Below are 17,055 nucleotides of genomic sequence, written 5' to 3'. Positions count from 1 at the left end.
GTAAGGGGCGTGCAGGAGGCAGCCGATTGATGTTTCTCTCTCATGGGTTTCCATCTCTCTACCCTTGTCCCTTCCTCTCTAAAAAAATCAATAAAAACATCTTTTTTAAAAAAAAGAAACGTTTGAAATGCGCATATCCCTGAGAGAGATAAGACATTAACCTAAATTTCACTTTAGCATATTAATAACTCATCTTTTCCAGAAAGTGAGCTTTAGGAGAAGGTGTACTGTGGAGGATACCAAATCAAGACCCTGAATGTCTGAGAATGGAAGCTATGACTCGAAGACCAGGGAGGAGAAAGTGGAAACCAGGGTGAATGGGTGTAAACCATGTCATAGTTTTACTAAGGGTCCGTTTACCACGGTTAGAAACCTCCGGATTACTGCTTATCTGGGTCCACGAGACCCCTCCCTGGGGAATTCTAACAGTGCTTCACCGACACTTCACAGGCACCAGCAGACAAGAAACTATTTCTCCTTCAGCTAGATGTATTTTGGGGAACAGTGAGAGGATGTGTAGCTGGTACCCACCCAAAAGGGAAGAATCCAGCCCTTGGGTTCTGATCACAATGTTTTTCTACTGGAAAGAGAATGGATATTCAGCGTATTTTAAGAGTAAAAGCAAATGTAGATGAATTATAGACATTTTGAAACATGAATTGAACTAGAAGTAAAAACCAAAAGCTTTCTCAAATATGTTTTAAATAAACTATTAGAGCCAGACTACAAAAGAATACTTTAAGTTTTGACCAGAATTTTAAATATTTGTAAAAATCTTAAAATATATGACCAAAATAAACAGAAAAATATGGAGGTCACCATCTTCTGATTGGGCTCAATGTGGAAATAATACTTTACCCTGTTGCCTAAAGTCAATAATAACAAGAGTCAAACCGAGATAAAATTCTAAAGAAAGGGGATCTGATAATTAAATCATGAGATGCATTAACCTTCCAGGAGGCAGCAGGAAGAAGGTAATCTCAGCCTACGTTTCTATTGAGCAGAAAAGGGAGCCCTGAGAAGTTAAATGATTTGGATGCAAGTCCCCTATAGTCCTCTATGATTGATAAGGTGATGTTTTTGGTTCAGTTGTAAGTATCCATACAGATGAAAATTAGTTACAGCAAATGCTTGCACTGTCAGCCATGTCCAAATGCTGCCTTCTACTCTACTATAATAATCACATTTCCTCTTGAAAGGGATTAAAACCTCCACAAATACTGAAGAAAATTGAAAATCAGTGTGAAATAGACTGCAGTTTAAAGCTTCATGAAATCAACAACTTTAAACAGAATTACCATTTTTGTCCCAGATAAAATTTCAGGACGCCCATCAAAAGCAATCCTTAGAATACTTCAATGTCTCCAATTGTATTAGTGGGAAGGGAGGCAAAACAATCCTATTTGGATCTGTTTTGAATAAAACAAAGTTTAGAGACAAATTCCATAATTTACTTTAGAATCAGAATCTTTTTTCTGTAATATTTTAGTTGTAATTTTGAAATAGCTGAAAAATGTTTCCTGCTATCTATTCCCCATGTTCACTGTGAACCAAAGTGCTGTGGAATTGGATCCTTTATGTGACAAAAGATAAACATTAAGGTGCATCAGCAGGGGATGGAAAGAGTGAATTCCATACGTCCTAGTTGCAATGGGAAACAATCTATCCTCATCACTTCCCAGCGATATAAAAAGGAAAAAGGAAGACTGTTGTATTTCACAATCATGTGTGAGCAGCTGACCACAGCTTTCATAAAACATGCCTGTCAGCACTTGCACCCAATTACTTCAAAGACTCAGTCTCTTGATCCAAACAATTTCAAAAGCAAAAAAAATAAAATGGTGCCTAGAAAATATTTATTGGGTTCAACAAACAATGAAAATTGGGGTGAGGGGCTTCTTAGATTTCTGTGCATTCTTTCCTAGAGAGCTAAAATTAAGAATTATCAAAGAAAATAAATTTCAAAATGCTGTATAAACTCCTTTGGAAATAAGCTACATATACATAAACAGGTATTCTCTTAATCTGTGCAAAAACCATCTCCTGACACTAACAGATATAATACCCTGTTTTGGTAGTTCCATTTAGGATCCATAAGATGGCACACCTAGTTTGACAGTGGGAAGTACACAAGTATTTTCCACAAAATTGGTAATTTTCTAGTTATTTGAATGGGTGGTGGGTTCACTTTAATATTTTGCTTAATAATTTACATTTACCATATAATTTTGTAGGTATAAATATTACACAATCAAGGTGTTTTAAAAGAACGTAATAGCCTTGGCTGGGTGGCTCAATTAGTTGGAATGTCATACCATACACCAAAAAGGTTGTGGGTTTGATGTCTGGTCAGGGTATATACCTAAGTTGTGGGGGGTTCGATCCCCAGTCAGAGTGCATATGGGAGGCAACCCATCAATGTTTCTCTCTCTCCCTTCCTCTCTCTAAAAATCAATAAAAACATATCCTGGGGCCAGGAATAAAAAAAGAGAGAACATAATATTTTCCTTTTAAAAAGCTACATTGTAAGAGAAGCTGTCCTTTTTCATTTAATTCCTCTTTTTCTCTCAATGGTTGTTGATTCAAGTGTTCAACATATATTTATTTAGCAACTATTATGTTTCAGACATGGTTGTAAGTATTGAGGCATAAGTAAGAATATATAACAAAAACCAACATCAATAAAAATACAGTTCCTGTCCTCATGCAGGTTACAGCTCGTTAGCTGTGAGCACTGAACTGAGGGGTAATTCTTTGCAAGCCTGGTACCTTTTAGAGTGCCTTGCCCATGGAAGAACCTCAATGTTTCCTAGTGGTTTTTGATCATGTTTGTTCTGCCTATAGATCACTTTTAGGGGTAGATTCTTTATGTCGTAATCAGCTCCTTTTACCATTTAAAATAGACTTCATCCAGCAACAAGGAAATCTGTCACACTGGATTCCTAAGCCACTTGGAATCTCATCCTTTTGGGAGTCTCAATAACCTTGTTTTACTGAAATAATAATCATTGCAACAAGTTTCCAGGTAGAGGTAAGGAGTTGTAGAAGTCTACAAATTTTGTTTTGTATTCAGTTACCCCATCATTAACTATTCATATATAGAGGACATTCTCCAATGACAGCTCCCCGCCCCCTTCTCTGTGCCCTTTAACATACAAGTTTTACACAAATTTAGAGATCACAGGGTCCAAATGACAGGGTTCCATCTAAGTCCTTCTGCAATAAAATGTAGCAAATGCTGGTGTTAATCAGGAAGAGCAGCACAAGGGAAGGAATACAAAGAAACCCATGATACACTGCTATGAAAATTACTCATGCAATCACTACGCATTCTCTCAGTGAAAATGTTTTCAAGATAATAAACAAACATTTATTGAAACATCAATTGTACTAAATCTCATGGGAAAATGTTTCATGGGAAATCTCATTTATGTACTCCAGATCAGAGCTGAATTTAATTATACGTTTCAGGTAGCACAAAATTTAAAATAAGAGACTACAACTTCAAAATGTCAAAGACTAGGTTTGCCAATATGGCATATTATAATTTGAAAAATGCTATTATCAGTGATTAATTAGAATGCTTACCTTAAAGAAAAAACAATGCTGGAATGTGTTTTGCCTTCCAAATTCTAGTAGCAGAAAAATGGCCAGTTTTTGCCTTAGAGTCTTATTTGATAAAATAAAAAACCAAGCAGTTCAAGTATTAATATAATTCCCTTTAATATTAGATGATCAATTACATATGAATGACTACGTACACACTTATCGATATAGAGATCATATGTGTTCACACAGTGGTAAACACTAACCACATCACACTGAAGAGGATCTTTTGGATTTAAAGTTTTTTTGTTTTGGCCCTGGCCAGTTTTGCTCAGTGGATAGAGTTTTGGCCTGCGGACCGAAGGGTCCCAGGTTCTACTCAGGTAAACAGGCTCTTCCCCAGCAACCACTCCTGTGTTTCTCTCACATCAATATTTCTGTCTTTCCCTCTCTTTTCCACTCTCTAAAAATCAATGGAAAAATATCCTTGGGTGAGGATTAAAAAAATAAAAAGGTTTTTTTGCTTTGGTTTTGAGAGAGTCAGAAAGTCTAGACCAGTGGTTCTCAACCTTCCTAAAGCTGCGACCCTTTAATACAGTGCCTCATGTTGTGGTGACCCCCAATTTCATTGTTACAAATTGAACATAATTAAAGCATAGTGATTAATCACAAAACAATATGTAATTATATATGTGTTTTCCGATGGTCTTAGGCGACCCCTGTAAAAGGGTCCTTCGAACTCCAAAGGGGTCGCGACCCACAGGTTGAGAACCGCTGGTCTAGACTTTATGACAGGGTTCAACATAATTATTTTATGTATATATGTTTTTCTGGGAGGTTTCTGTGGCTTTTATCAGACCCTCAAAGGTGTGTTGATGACCCTGTTCTCCCCCTGCCCCACCCCCCCAAAAAAAAACCCTCTAAGAAGCATGACTCCAAGAGAGATTAATCAGTACTCACATTCTAAGGTACCTGCTATATAGAATTAATTCAATAAACATTGTTGAACGAATAAACTTTTTCTCGAATATCACTGATGCTGTCATCAAAGATAAATGTTGAACAGGAAAGACAAATCAGGAAAACAGTGACAAATCAAGACTGACTACCATATGCAGGACAGATCTTAGTCTTTTTTTTGTTAATTTGTTTTTAAGAAACTAATCAGAATGACAAAAGATACACAGAAGGATGTAAGAATATTAGCAAAGAAAATATAGTAGTCGATGTGTTATAAAATGTATACTAGAATTTTTGAAGGTGAAAGCCTTTCCTGGGTTTGAAGGAGTTTTGACATACAGTTTTTAATTTTCCATCTACACTCAGGAGAAGGCCAAAAGTATAAATGGTAGGGAGAAGTGGCATAGAAGGAAGTTTTTTCCGTCTTCAGTTATTGGGAGGAGAGTACCAAGGGGAATGCAAAGTGATCCAGTGCTTCCTGAAGTGCACACTCACTAGCTCCTTGGTATGGCTGCCTTTTGGGGAGCAGGGGGAGAAAGGGAGAATGTAGAGGTTGCTGACTCCTCCAGTGCCCTGAAACTATTATACATCTTTAAACAGATACTAGGCCAAGAGAGGAGCAAATGCCTTGAAAATTCTAGTTCACATTTGGGGAGCACTCCCAATAGGAATATTTGGAAGCATTAACTTGGTACACATCCAAGCCAGTACTGTTGCCACTTTCTTGTGAGGTTTCTGAGGAGTCCCAACAGAAGGTCAAGTCCAACTAGACTCTATATCCTTTCCTCATTTTGGTATTATGAGTTTTTGGAAAGTAAGGTACAACTGCTTACTGGTGTCTTATTTACTGTAGAAAAATATGTAGGAGATACATGATGAGACCAATATTGGAGAAGATAGTCCAGGAATTGAGCCCAACCATGGTGACATTTGTGGCATTTTCACTCCTCACCTCTAACGTATGAAAATACTGTCACTTAAAGAGAGTATAATTTCTTGGATCTTCTCTAATTCCACTGCTAATACGTTCAGATTATAACTAATTTGTATACCAGCTACTGCAATCTGGTTCAACTTCTAGTTCTGTCTCCATGGGTGAACCGGATAAGTTATTTATCTTCTCTAAGCTTAACTTTCCTTATTTGTGAAGAGGAGTGAAATAACAGGATTTTGTGTGCAGTAAATGAAATAAACTGTAAGTAAAGATACTGCATGGCACACTGGAAGTGCTCAGTAAATACTAGCCATTATTCTTATAGTGATTGCCTTCATCAGTGTCCCTGTCTACAGTTTCTCTCTAAAATTCACCTCCCACTTTGCTGCCACACAATTATTCTTAAACTACTGGCCCGGTGCATGGATTTGTGCACACTGAAAGGAACTTAATTAGAAGGTAGCCGGTGGGGTGGGACTGGGTGAGAGGGGCCGGACACGCCCTGGAGCCAACCTCCCACAGTCCTTCCCCTGCCAGCCGTACCAGAGGTGGCACCACGGCTCAAAGGGTGTCTGCGGAGTGAGCGGGGTCCCTCCAGCAGGTGGGGTCCCTCACCTGTGGGGATCGGACTGAAACCAGCTTTCTGACATCCCCCAAGGGGCCCCAGAGTATGAGAGGGCACTCTGCAAGGTGCTGTCGTACAGGGTGTGGAACGCAAACACAAGTGTGCAGTAAACCAGACTCGGGGCTGACAGTGTCCCAGCAACAACATAACCCACTGCTGAAGGTGAAATCGCGTGGCCCCACGAGGAATTGGTTCTGGGGTGCATCACCCAACAACTGCCACTGCCAAGTCACCACAGCTCAGCAGCTCCTGCGTTGAGTGTCTGCCCCCTGGTGATCACCTCATGTCATACCTATCAGCTGGTTGGACAGACGCTTAGCCTTATCCTAGCTAATAATAGAGAAACATGGTAATTAACCGTAACTTTGCTACCCTTCCCATTGGCTAATCAGCAAGATAAGCAAATTAACTGCCAACCAAGATGGCGGCTGGCAGCCAGGCAGCTGAAGCGAACAGGAGGCTTCCTTGCTCCAGTGATAGAGGAAGCCAAGGTTTCCCGCCTGCCGCTGCTGGCCTCTGAGCTTGCACTCTAAGCAACTATGTTGCAACTATAGAAGCTAAATAAACCCCAGAAACCTGCTTTCAGTCGTCAGAGCTGGAGCAAGCAGGACCGCAACAGGGTTACAATTATAGAACCCAAACAAACCCAGATACCTGCTTTCAGCAGCCAAGGTCTCAGAGCTGGAGCCGAGCCTCAGAGCTAAAGCCGGCTCTCAGCTCCAGTGACAGCCATAGAAGGTAAATAAATCCCAGAATTAAAAAAAAAGGAAAAAAGGAGAGGCTGGGAGCTTCAGTCACCCGCCAGCCTGAAAACGGCCCTCAGCCCCTCACCCAGACTGGCCAGGCACCCCAGTGGGGATGCCCACCCTGAAGGGGGTGTGACCAGCTGCAAACAGCTATCAGCCGCTCATCCAGGCTGGCCAGGCACCCAAGCGGGACCCCCTACCCTGATCCAGGACACCCTTCAGGGCAAACCAGCCGGCTCCCACCCATGCACCAGGCCTCTATCCTATATAATAAAAGGGTAATATGAAAACTGTCCCTAACAGCAGAAAGACTGGGAATGACTGGTCACTATGACACACACTGACCACCAGAGGGCAGACGCTCAATGCAGGAGCTGCCCTCTGGTGATCAGGTTGCTCTCACATGGGAGGAGCTCTGCTCAGCCACAAGCCAGGTTGCCAGTACAGTGGTGGTGGTGGGAGCCTCTCCTGCCTCCTCAGCAGCGCTAAGGATGTCCGACTGCAGTTTAGGCCTGCTCCCTGCTGGCAAGTGGACATCCCCCAAGGGCTGCCGGGCTGCCAGAGAGATGTCTGATTGCCATCTTAGGCCCAATCCCCCCGGGGAGTGGGCCTAAGCCAGCAGGAGGTCATCCCCCGAGGGGTCCCAGACTGCGAGAGGGCACAGGCCGGGCCGAGAGGTCCCCCTTCCCCCCGAGTGCACAAATTTTTGTGCACCAGGCCTCTAGTCCTATATAATAAAAGCTAATATGCAAATAGACTGAACGGCAGAACAACTGAACAACTGGTCACTATGACGTGCACTGACCACCAGGGGGCATGTGTGGAACATGGTGGGTGTTAGCTGTGGCAGGATGGTGGAGCAGGTGAGCGGGGGCGCTAGACCAAGGCAGGGTGCCAGTTGCTTTCATTAGGGCAAGCCTCTGGCGGTTACTGAAAATTCTTTGCTCCGTTCACACCTGCTGCTGGCACCAGCCCTGCTCGCACCTGCTGCTGGCGCCGAATCACTTGGTGCCAGCAGTGGGTGCGAATGGTGGCTGTCAGCCCTGATCGCCCCTGAGGGCTTCTCTACCTCCCCCTGCTCCTGAGGGGCAATCAGGGCAGCAGCCGCCACTCACACCCACTGACAGCACCAGCCCTGCTTGCACCTGCTGCTGGCACCGGCCCCACTCCACACCATCAGCAGGTGTGGGTGGTGCCAGCACTGTCAGCGCATGGGAGTGGGGCTACCAGCAGACAGGGGACTGGGGTCTGTGGCGGGAGGGGCCGGGCGGGGGCGTGGAGGGTGGGCCAAGACCCACCCCTGTGCCTACCACAACCTCGCAGCCCACAATTCCTTTCAAGGAGCACAAATTCATGCACTCGGCCCCTAGTGTGTGTGTGTTTGTGTGTGTAATACCTTTGATTTTGTCAGTCTCTATTCAAAATTCTTCAATAGATTTCATGCAAACAGGATAGTTTTATCTTACTACCTGGCATGTGTGGCCATTCTCTAGCTAGCCTTAACCACCCTAAACCCACCCTGGTCTCTCATGAGGCCCCTTAATAACAGAATAAACTTCTCCTTTCCCAACATACCCTGCTCTTTTAAGCCTCCTTGCTTTGTTCCTGGTATTCCATCTGCATGGAATGCCTTCCCTATGAGTATCCATATAAGTTGCTGACCCTCCAAGCTAGCTCAGGTGCTACCAGCTCCACAAAGCTTTCATCCCTCTAGCAAAGTGAGTTTTCCCCTACGGATTCCTGAAATAATTGTCATTTCTTCTACCTTGAAAAATTGTTACTTAGGTTCACATTATCTCCCAACCAAAATATAAGTCCTCCAAACCCAAGGTTCCAATCTGTTTCATTTTATATCCCTACTAGAGGCCCGGTGCACGAAATTCGTGCATGGGTAGGGTCCCTAGGCCTGGCTGGTGATCAGGGCTGGCTGCCAGCCAGGGCCTTCCTTCATTCCCACCGCCCCCTGGAGGTCATCGCACATCATAGCGAGCAATCGAACTCCCGGTCTCCCGGTGGAACTCCCGAGGGGACAATGTGCGTATTAGGCTTTATATATATAGATGGTCCTAACACAGGGCCACACTTACAAAAGGTGCTTAACAAATATTTATGGAATCAAGTAACCATACACTATTACTAAAAGTACAATGTGGTAACAGAAGAGGTTGAAATGAAGCGCTAAGGAAGCACAGTGGAGGGAGAGGTTATTTCAGTTGACTGTGCATTTGAAGAAAGCTTTACGGATATTAGAACTTTTTGGACAGAGAGCTAGGCCAAGAATGCAATGTGAATAAAGAATGAGTGGGGAAAACAAAGACTTAAGAACAATTTATATGGCTGCAATTTACGAGATGGAAAGGATACTAGGTTATTAGGAATAAAAATGCCAGATTATTGAGGGACCTGAATGAACTCCTAAAAAATCTGGATTTAATCCTAGAAGCCAGGGGAAGCCATGGGAGGCGTGAGCAGGGAAATGATATAGTCAGAAGTGTGATTTAGAAAAGCTACTCCATCAGCTGGCCATAGATGGAACTAGGTATGGAAGACCAATAAAGACTTTTACAGGAGTTAGGAAAACAACAACAGGGCCTTGAACTATGATGGTGACAGCAGAAATGTAAAGATGAAAGAATGTAGAAGGGGACAGAGTGGAAAGAGAACTGCAATGGGGCAGTGAAAGAACAGGGGTTCCCCAAGGACAATTCAGGGAGTCCCTGAACTTGGCTGGAAAAGTACAACATCTTTATTTTCTTTTTTTTAAAATATATTTTATTGATTTTTTACAGAGAGGAAGGGAGAGAGACAGAGAGTTAGAAACATCGATGAGAGAGAATCATCGATCAGCTGCCTCCTGCACATCTCCTACTGGGGATATGCCCGCAACCCAGGTACATGCCCTCGACCGGAATCGAACCTGGGACCTCTCAGTCCACAGGCCGACGCTCTATCCACTGAGCCAAACCGGTTTCGGCCATCTTTATTTTCACTAAACCCCTAAGTGAAATGTAGCATACCTTCAATTATGAATATGGGCAACAAATCATGGTAGCATTAGGTTTCATCAGACTGGCAAATAGTAACATGGTATAACAAAGAACTTCTTCACTCTGAAGTGACTAAAAGTTTGGTAAAGCCTTTACCAGAGATAAAGATTAGAATTAGATAGAAAATTTTAAATACACACATATATATATTTTAAAGAACCCATGTGTGGGGACTGGGAGAAGGAAGAACAATAAAGATGGTTAAATGATCACTTTGACTTTGGGTGTGTCGAGTTTCAGATGTCAGCCCACACTTATCTTATACAAAAACATCCATTTGTCCAGTAACCCTCCAGCTGCAGGGAACCCTAATCACCTCTATACAGTAAGAACCTTCACTTCCCATTCTGCTCATCCTCCCAGCTTGTGGCACTGAAAACAGTCCAAGGTTGACCAACTGTCCCAGTTTGCCTGGGACAAAGAGGCTTTCTAGGACAAGGGCCTTTGAGTGCTAAAACCAGGAAATTCCAAGGCAAACTGTGATAAGCCAGTGACCCCAAGGGCCCCAAATCTGGCTATATGCTATATATATATATATATATATATATATATATATATATATATGCTAATAAGACTGTATTACTATTATGCCTTCAATTAAGAAATAAAACTATGATCCCTACAGTTTATTTTGGATCTGAGTCTGTCCATCTGTTCTTCCCACAACGTAGAAAATCCTGAAGGAAAAATCTTCCCCTCACAAAGTCAAGACAGTTAAGGACACTCAATAAATGCTCCAGGAACCAGAGAGCATTATGTCAGTAATTTTTACAGTTTACACAGTGCTGGCAACACTCACATCTCATGCAACCTTCACCAGCAGGCTGTGCGACCGAAGAGACCCAGGCTCCGGGAAAGCTCGGTCCTCTGCTCTGTCTACTGCGCACAGCAAGCAAAGCGCCGGCCCCGAGCACCGCGGCTGCCAAAGAACACCGTGTGTTCCACAGAAGCACGAGCGGCTGTTGCTCTATGGAGATTATGCAAAACTGCAGTTTCCTTTCTTTTGCAATGTCCACGGACAGGGTACTGACACACAATAAAATGGAGTGTTCCTTTTAGGGTGCCAGTGATGGGTTGTTACCTACAGGAAAAGGCATAAAAGGCAGTTAATTAAAATATTCGTAATTGGTGAGATCAGGTAAGAGCAGCAACAACTTACAAACCAAAAAAGAAGGCAAGTGGTACGAAGATTGTGCTCTCACACCCAGCACCTAATCAGAACATCTACCCAAGGCAGTGAATGCGCCTGCATTAGTCAATACGGGAGGGCATCGACACGCCCATGGGTGCCTGTATCGATCAACCCAGGAATCTTGGCCGGGGCTGGGAATGGGGAAAGCCAGGATGTATAAATCAGGGGGGTCAATTACTCCTAAAGCTTCGTAAACCGGAGAGACCGGGCCTTGCTGGGTTTATGGGCCCGCAACTCACCAACCACCTAGCCCTGTAGCCATGGCAACGCCCACGCCGAGGCAGCGCCAGCATTCACCTTCGGATAAGCCACAATCCACCGCACTTGCACCTACGCAGCTCAAATAAAACCAACCAGGACGTCGCCTCCCGCCCAACCAAGGCAGCCATGGCTTCTCCGTGTTCCTCTCTCTAACCTATGCAGGGAACATGTTCTTTTATTCTTTACAGCCGTGTCCCCGGCAGAGAGGGCGAGTCCTGAGCGACGGCCACTTTTGCTACAAAGATAAGAGGAGTTTTTCTCTTTTTGGGGGGGTGGACGTCAGAGACGCCTGAAAACCGGATGCACACCCAAACAGAAGTTGCCTAAAAAGGCAAATGAGCTGATATGATCAAAAACATTTTTTTCAGCCAACATCTCGGAGCATGTCTGTCAGGCAAGCTCAGTTTTGCCCCTGCAGGCCACTGTTTCTGGAGCGATAAACAGCTTCCAAGACGGCTGTTTGATTGAGAGTTAAAAACAAAACAAAACAAAACAAAAAAACCCGCATTCCGTGCGGGTGGGACCGCGCGCCGCGAGCGCAACCATGACGTATGCGGGAGAGCGTTCCAGAACCGCTTTCCAGCGCCAGCAAGATGCCCGGGAAGCAAATCTCACGTTTGCTCCTAAAATTTAAGGGGAATCCATTCGCCCTCCCCGCGCCCGGTAAGAGAAAGCAAACCGAGCGGTCTGACGGAAGCGGCAGCTAAAACCCCTGTGAGACCCGCCTCGTCCCAGGGCGGCCACTCAGCTCCCTGAGCTCCCAGCCGCCAGCCCGCGAGTTCTATCCCCGCCACATCCCCGGGATCTACGCACAAACAACACAACCCACCGCCAAGTAAAAAAAAAAAAGGGGGAACCCCCCAACAAAACTTCTGCCGCGCAGCCTTTTTTCTGCCGCTCAGAGAGCGCCGTGAACAGACCCGCGGCGTCCGGGGCGGCCCTCGCTGCCACTAGTAAAGATGGCCGCCCTCGGCGGGGCCGCTCCCTCCCGGCGGCCGCGGGCTGCCCTGGAGCCTAGACCACTCACGCGGAGCCCTCCACGCCCGCCGCGGCTTGACGCATTGCAGGTGCGGAGCGGCCAATCAGGAGGCTCAGCTCTTTCCGGCCAACCACTGCAGGGGCGCGCTGGCCAATCAGAGCGTCCCCGTCGCCCTGAGCGAGGAAAGCAGGCTCGGCAGCGCCAACTAAGCACTCGGAGGCGCGGCGCGGTCTGGGGCGTTACTGCGACGGCCTGTGTGCTCCTCCGCCGGGAGATATAGTGCCCTCGCCCGCGCCGCGCCCCGCCCCGCCGGCCCGCGCGCGCTTGAAAAGCCTGGGTGCGAGGCTGGCTCCTTCTCTGCCGCTTGGGGACAAACAGTTGCCTTGGGAACGACGCTAAACGCCTTGGCCGTGGCCCTCGGAGGGGCGATCGCCAACCACCCTCGCTCTGCTCCCGGGCGCAGTGAAGCCGCGCTGCTTGCTTTGCATGCGGCACGTGTTGGGAAAGCGGTGGTCGCCCGAGAAATAAGAAAACTGCCCCTGATCTCGAAAACCGGAATCAAACTGCAGCGGAGCCGACCCTTCCTGTTTGCGAGCGCAGGCCCTGGCCCCGAGGGCACCCTCGTGGGCACTGGCGTGTCAAAAGGCCCCGTTTTCCATCCCCATCCCCACCCCCTTCCCCCCTGCGGTTTCCTGATCCCCTCGCAGGGCTGCAGTTTTCTGCCCAGTGCGACCGGGAGCACCCGCCCGGGGCGGGGGAGGGGATGGTGGGTTGCCTGGCAGCCTCCTGACTCGGCTGGTCCTCCCCCCTGGAAAGCTTGTTATTTCTCTGAAAAACGCCCTGCTAGATGGAGGTTTAGCGAAATGACTGCCACCAGGGGCCCGATCGGTACCCTTGTCTGTCTAGCTAGCGCTAGGAGATAGCGCTAAGCCCTGATGACACAGTGGAAAGTCCGAGACTCAGGAGGGTCCATAGACACACACGCCTGCGGCCGCACAGCATTTCAGTAGCAGCGCGCAGCCTGGGATCTAGGCTGTGCGTCTCCCGAGCCTGGGAGTCTCTGCGCCATCACACCCCGGCCGGAGCTGACACTGAGGCTGTCAGCTGGCTCCATTATTGGGGAACTTTATTGTATAACCGAAGGAAGCTGTAGGAGCTAAGGGAATCGTTTTATTTTTATTATTTTCTGAACATGATTTTCAATCGTGTCCTACAGACAAAGTACTAGCAGAGAAGACATGTTACTTGGTTATTCTCCCAACTCTCGGAATCTAGCTAAGAATATGAAATCTAATGGATTTCTCAGAACTGCCATTTCATTGAACATCCTCTGTGATTTTGGCACGATTAGGGCTTGGATAATCTCATGATTTTTTTTTTTTTTTCGCGATCGAGCTATAGTCACATCCTGTTTCTAAGGTTACGCCATGAATGGTCTTTCCTGGGGTTTTAGGACCAGTAGTGGGGACGGCACTGTAGCCAGGGAAAGGTTGTTCTTTGATCGGAGGCCATCGTTGCCACTTGCCATTTATTGCTGCTGCTTAAACTTTTACTCAAAGCCTCGTTCAAAAGCCGTGGTTTTCTTTCTGTGGGTGGCGAGTCATCATCCCCAAAGATGTTTGCCAAGTGAGCAAATATCTGAACTTCCAACGAGCTGCTCACCATAAAAAATATCTACCCAAAGAAGCAATACTTGACATTTCTTTTTGCCATGCATATGGCATAGGAAATACCTATGGCAACATCTTCGTATCAAGTCAGAGGGTGATGTGAGAAAAGAGATCTGACGGTGTCACTAACACATTGGGAATTCTTGGGTAAGTTCCTTTGTGCCCAGAACCTGTTTTCTAGTCTGTAGAATGGGAAGATTGGATTAGATGATTTCCATATTTCTTTCCAGCTCTAACCTTTGATTCTGCCGTGAAGAATTTGGAAGATAACTTACTTGTGTCATTATATTCAGCCTGATGATAGTGCTTTAGGCTTTTAATATCACCTTTATATGTCCTCATTTACACATAAGTGAGGTTTGCTAAAAGTTTGCCCCAGGCTTATCTAAAACATGAATCAGTGTGCCACAAAATATTCCTTCAGGCTTATTACTTCAGTCCGGGTACATACCACATTTGCTGCTTTTGGGTGGTCAGTAAGTTAGCTCCCTGAGCTCCTTAAGGACAGGACCCATCCAATTTATCTTCATATTCTTAGTGCTTAGTAAATTTCATTTTACAGTCCAGGGACTTAATAGAGTTTTGTTGAAGGAATGAATGAACAGTAATTACAACAGTGGTAGAAGAATTGGATGTAAAAGGGTTCTTGAGTTCCAATCAATACTTATTGAGAGTCTACAATGCAGAAGTATTTTCTTTCAACATTACAAATTTCTCTCTCTCTTTGTCTCCACTTCTTCAAATTAAGGAAATATCATCATTATGGGACATTAATAATGCCTTCTTAAATAGTAGGGCTTATCGCCAGGCCTTTCTTTGTATGCATTTTATTGCATTCTTTGAAGAATACAAAGATTTAGAAGAAAATGATTTCAAAAAAATCTGACTCACTCGAACCAAATTGCTCACTTTCCCCGTGTATTGTTGCTTTTCTCGTTGTTGTAAAGAGACAATGTCCTGTACCTAGCTTTTGATCTTTTTTGAGTTTTTTGAAATAAATGTCAGGATTGATCAGTCAGTTTGAGCAGGCACAGTTTAGTCTGTTCTAAGTATTTTAATGGAGTATCATTCAACAAAGTAGGAATTCTTTAATGATCTTAAGTTTTACCATTTATAAAAAGATGAAACTCGTGAGTCGAGTCCCCTATGACCATAGCTCTATTTATATCTACATCTCCAGGGGTCTCCTAGTTACTAGGGAATTCTGTACAAATTCCTCACAAAATTCACAAGCAAAATATTAAGCATCATAAAAATCCTAAGTTTGGGAAGAACAAGAGAAAGTCCATCTGGTCCACCTTTTCCATTTTTCAGGTAAGTTCTGAGAAGTGATTAGTTAGGGACAGAGCAGGCTTTAGAACAGGGGTGGGCAAACTTTTTGACTCGAGGGCCACAATGGGTTCTTAAACTGGACCGGAGGGCTGGAACAAAAGCATGGATGGAGTGTTTGTGTGAACTAATATAAATTCAAAGTAAACATCATTACATAAAAGGGTACGGTCTTTTTTTCTTTTTTTAGTTTTATTCATTTCAAACGGGCCGGATCCGGCCCGCGGGATGTAGTTTGCCCACGGCTGCTTTAGAATGATACTAGACTGATCTGGCCTTTGACCTTTGATTACATTTTAATCAAAGATTAATCATAATAAGAAGAGCAGAGGAATGCTGCCATCCACAAGGCCTCCGAGTGACTGTGGAAAACTCTTGCAATGACTTTGCTTTGGACTTTGTTATCCCATTTGGGGTTTGGCTGTCTTGAATTGTTCTCTGTGCTAGGCCTTATCTATACAGCTGTTTAAAATCTTTGACCTTCATTTAAGTTGCTGACCCTTTCCTGTTAAGCCTTATCATGCTTTCTTTACTTATGTCTTCTCAATTCTAGCCGTGTTTCCCTCTCTTATCCCCCAAAGCGAATGTTTTAAGATGGCTAACAAACAAATGCAAAGGAATGTAGCCGTACAATTATAATTCTTTTGTGTTTTTTAGGGTATGGCAAAGTGCTAAAGAAGAATAGTCATGGCTATAGCTTCATGTCTCATAGTGAAACTTTTAGGCTGGTTCCTCAAAAAACGGTCCTCTTCTTCAGCTGATTAAAACAGGTATGGACTGGACTTGTTCAGAGATGGCAATCTTTCGCAAAAAGGAAACCTCGTTCCATGGCTCCAGCAGCACCTAACCTTTAACCTAACTGGCTGACAAGCAAATGTTTAGAAGCAAAACGCCGTTTAGAAAATAACAATGGCTTGGTGGAAGCCTATGGTATCGCCATACCAAACACAGGCGGAGATATATGCTCCAACCTCAAGGTCTTACAAAATACAAGTTCCCACGGCGACAGAGTGCTGAATAGCTCTCGTCGGTTCTTCTCCTTTCTTTAGGGTTTGAAAATCAGGAATGCCTCTGTTAGAATCACTGTGTCCATAGGCCATTTCAATGATGGCTTATGGATTTTGCTGCTATTCAGCTTTGAGGTCATTTCCTAGGTTTCAAACTTAGTGCGAGACAGGTGCAGCGATGCCACTTTGCGTGGCAGGGAAGAGCTAGAGCAGTGAAACATGAAACTATAAATCAGTTCTCTTGTCACCAGCCTCTTGGGCTGCTCTACAAGAGGGCCCTGACTCAGCAGCATTCCGCTGGAGTGGTGAAGGGAACGAGGGCGGGGAAGGCTCCTTCCCCAGAGCCTGCCTGTGGAGGGCGCAGAATGATGGAAGACCTGGGATCTTCCCACTGCTCAAGACGTTAGACTATAGCCTCAGAGTCCAACTAATTTTTTCTTGACTTCTGATCTGACTTTTGTCAATTGAACTGACCTTTTAAATATTGTCAATAACCACACCTGATATATGTCTAGGGCTTTATTGTCTACAAACTAATTTGATCTTTTTTTCTCCTCTCATGTGATCCTCACACAAACCCTTGAGGTATATGATTATTATACCCATTGTACAAATGAGATAACCGAGTCTGTGGCTAAGCGGCCAAGGAAGCAACCATTTAACCTAGCAAAGAATATTTCACAATATTGTAAAAGAGGTTTCTTGGGAAATAACTGTTTTCAAAACAAAACAACAACAACAAAAAATAAACCTTTCATT

The 17,055-nt window shown here is 44.7% G+C and overlaps 1 long non-coding RNA gene across 1 annotated transcript in view; it reads right to left on the bottom strand.

Moving 5' to 3' along the window:
• The window catches only part of LOC308514188, a 28,113-nt gene extending 17,397 nt beyond the window's left edge, over positions 1-10,716 (bottom strand). The window contains exon 1 of the long non-coding RNA XR_013995575.1: positions 10,658-10,716. This is a non-coding gene — a long non-coding RNA (uncharacterized lncRNA). The remainder of the gene's footprint in view (positions 1-10,657) is intronic.
• Positions 10,717-17,055: the final 6,339 nt, after the last annotated feature.

The sequence above is a fragment of the Myotis nattereri genome (assembly GCF_964212035.1).
Source record: "Myotis nattereri genome assembly, chromosome: 1".
In the NCBI taxonomy this organism is placed as follows: domain Eukaryota; kingdom Metazoa; phylum Chordata; class Mammalia; order Chiroptera; family Vespertilionidae; genus Myotis; species Myotis nattereri.
The sequence above is the reverse complement of the archived record's forward strand: the minus strand, read 5'-3'. Positions and strand labels throughout refer to the sequence as shown.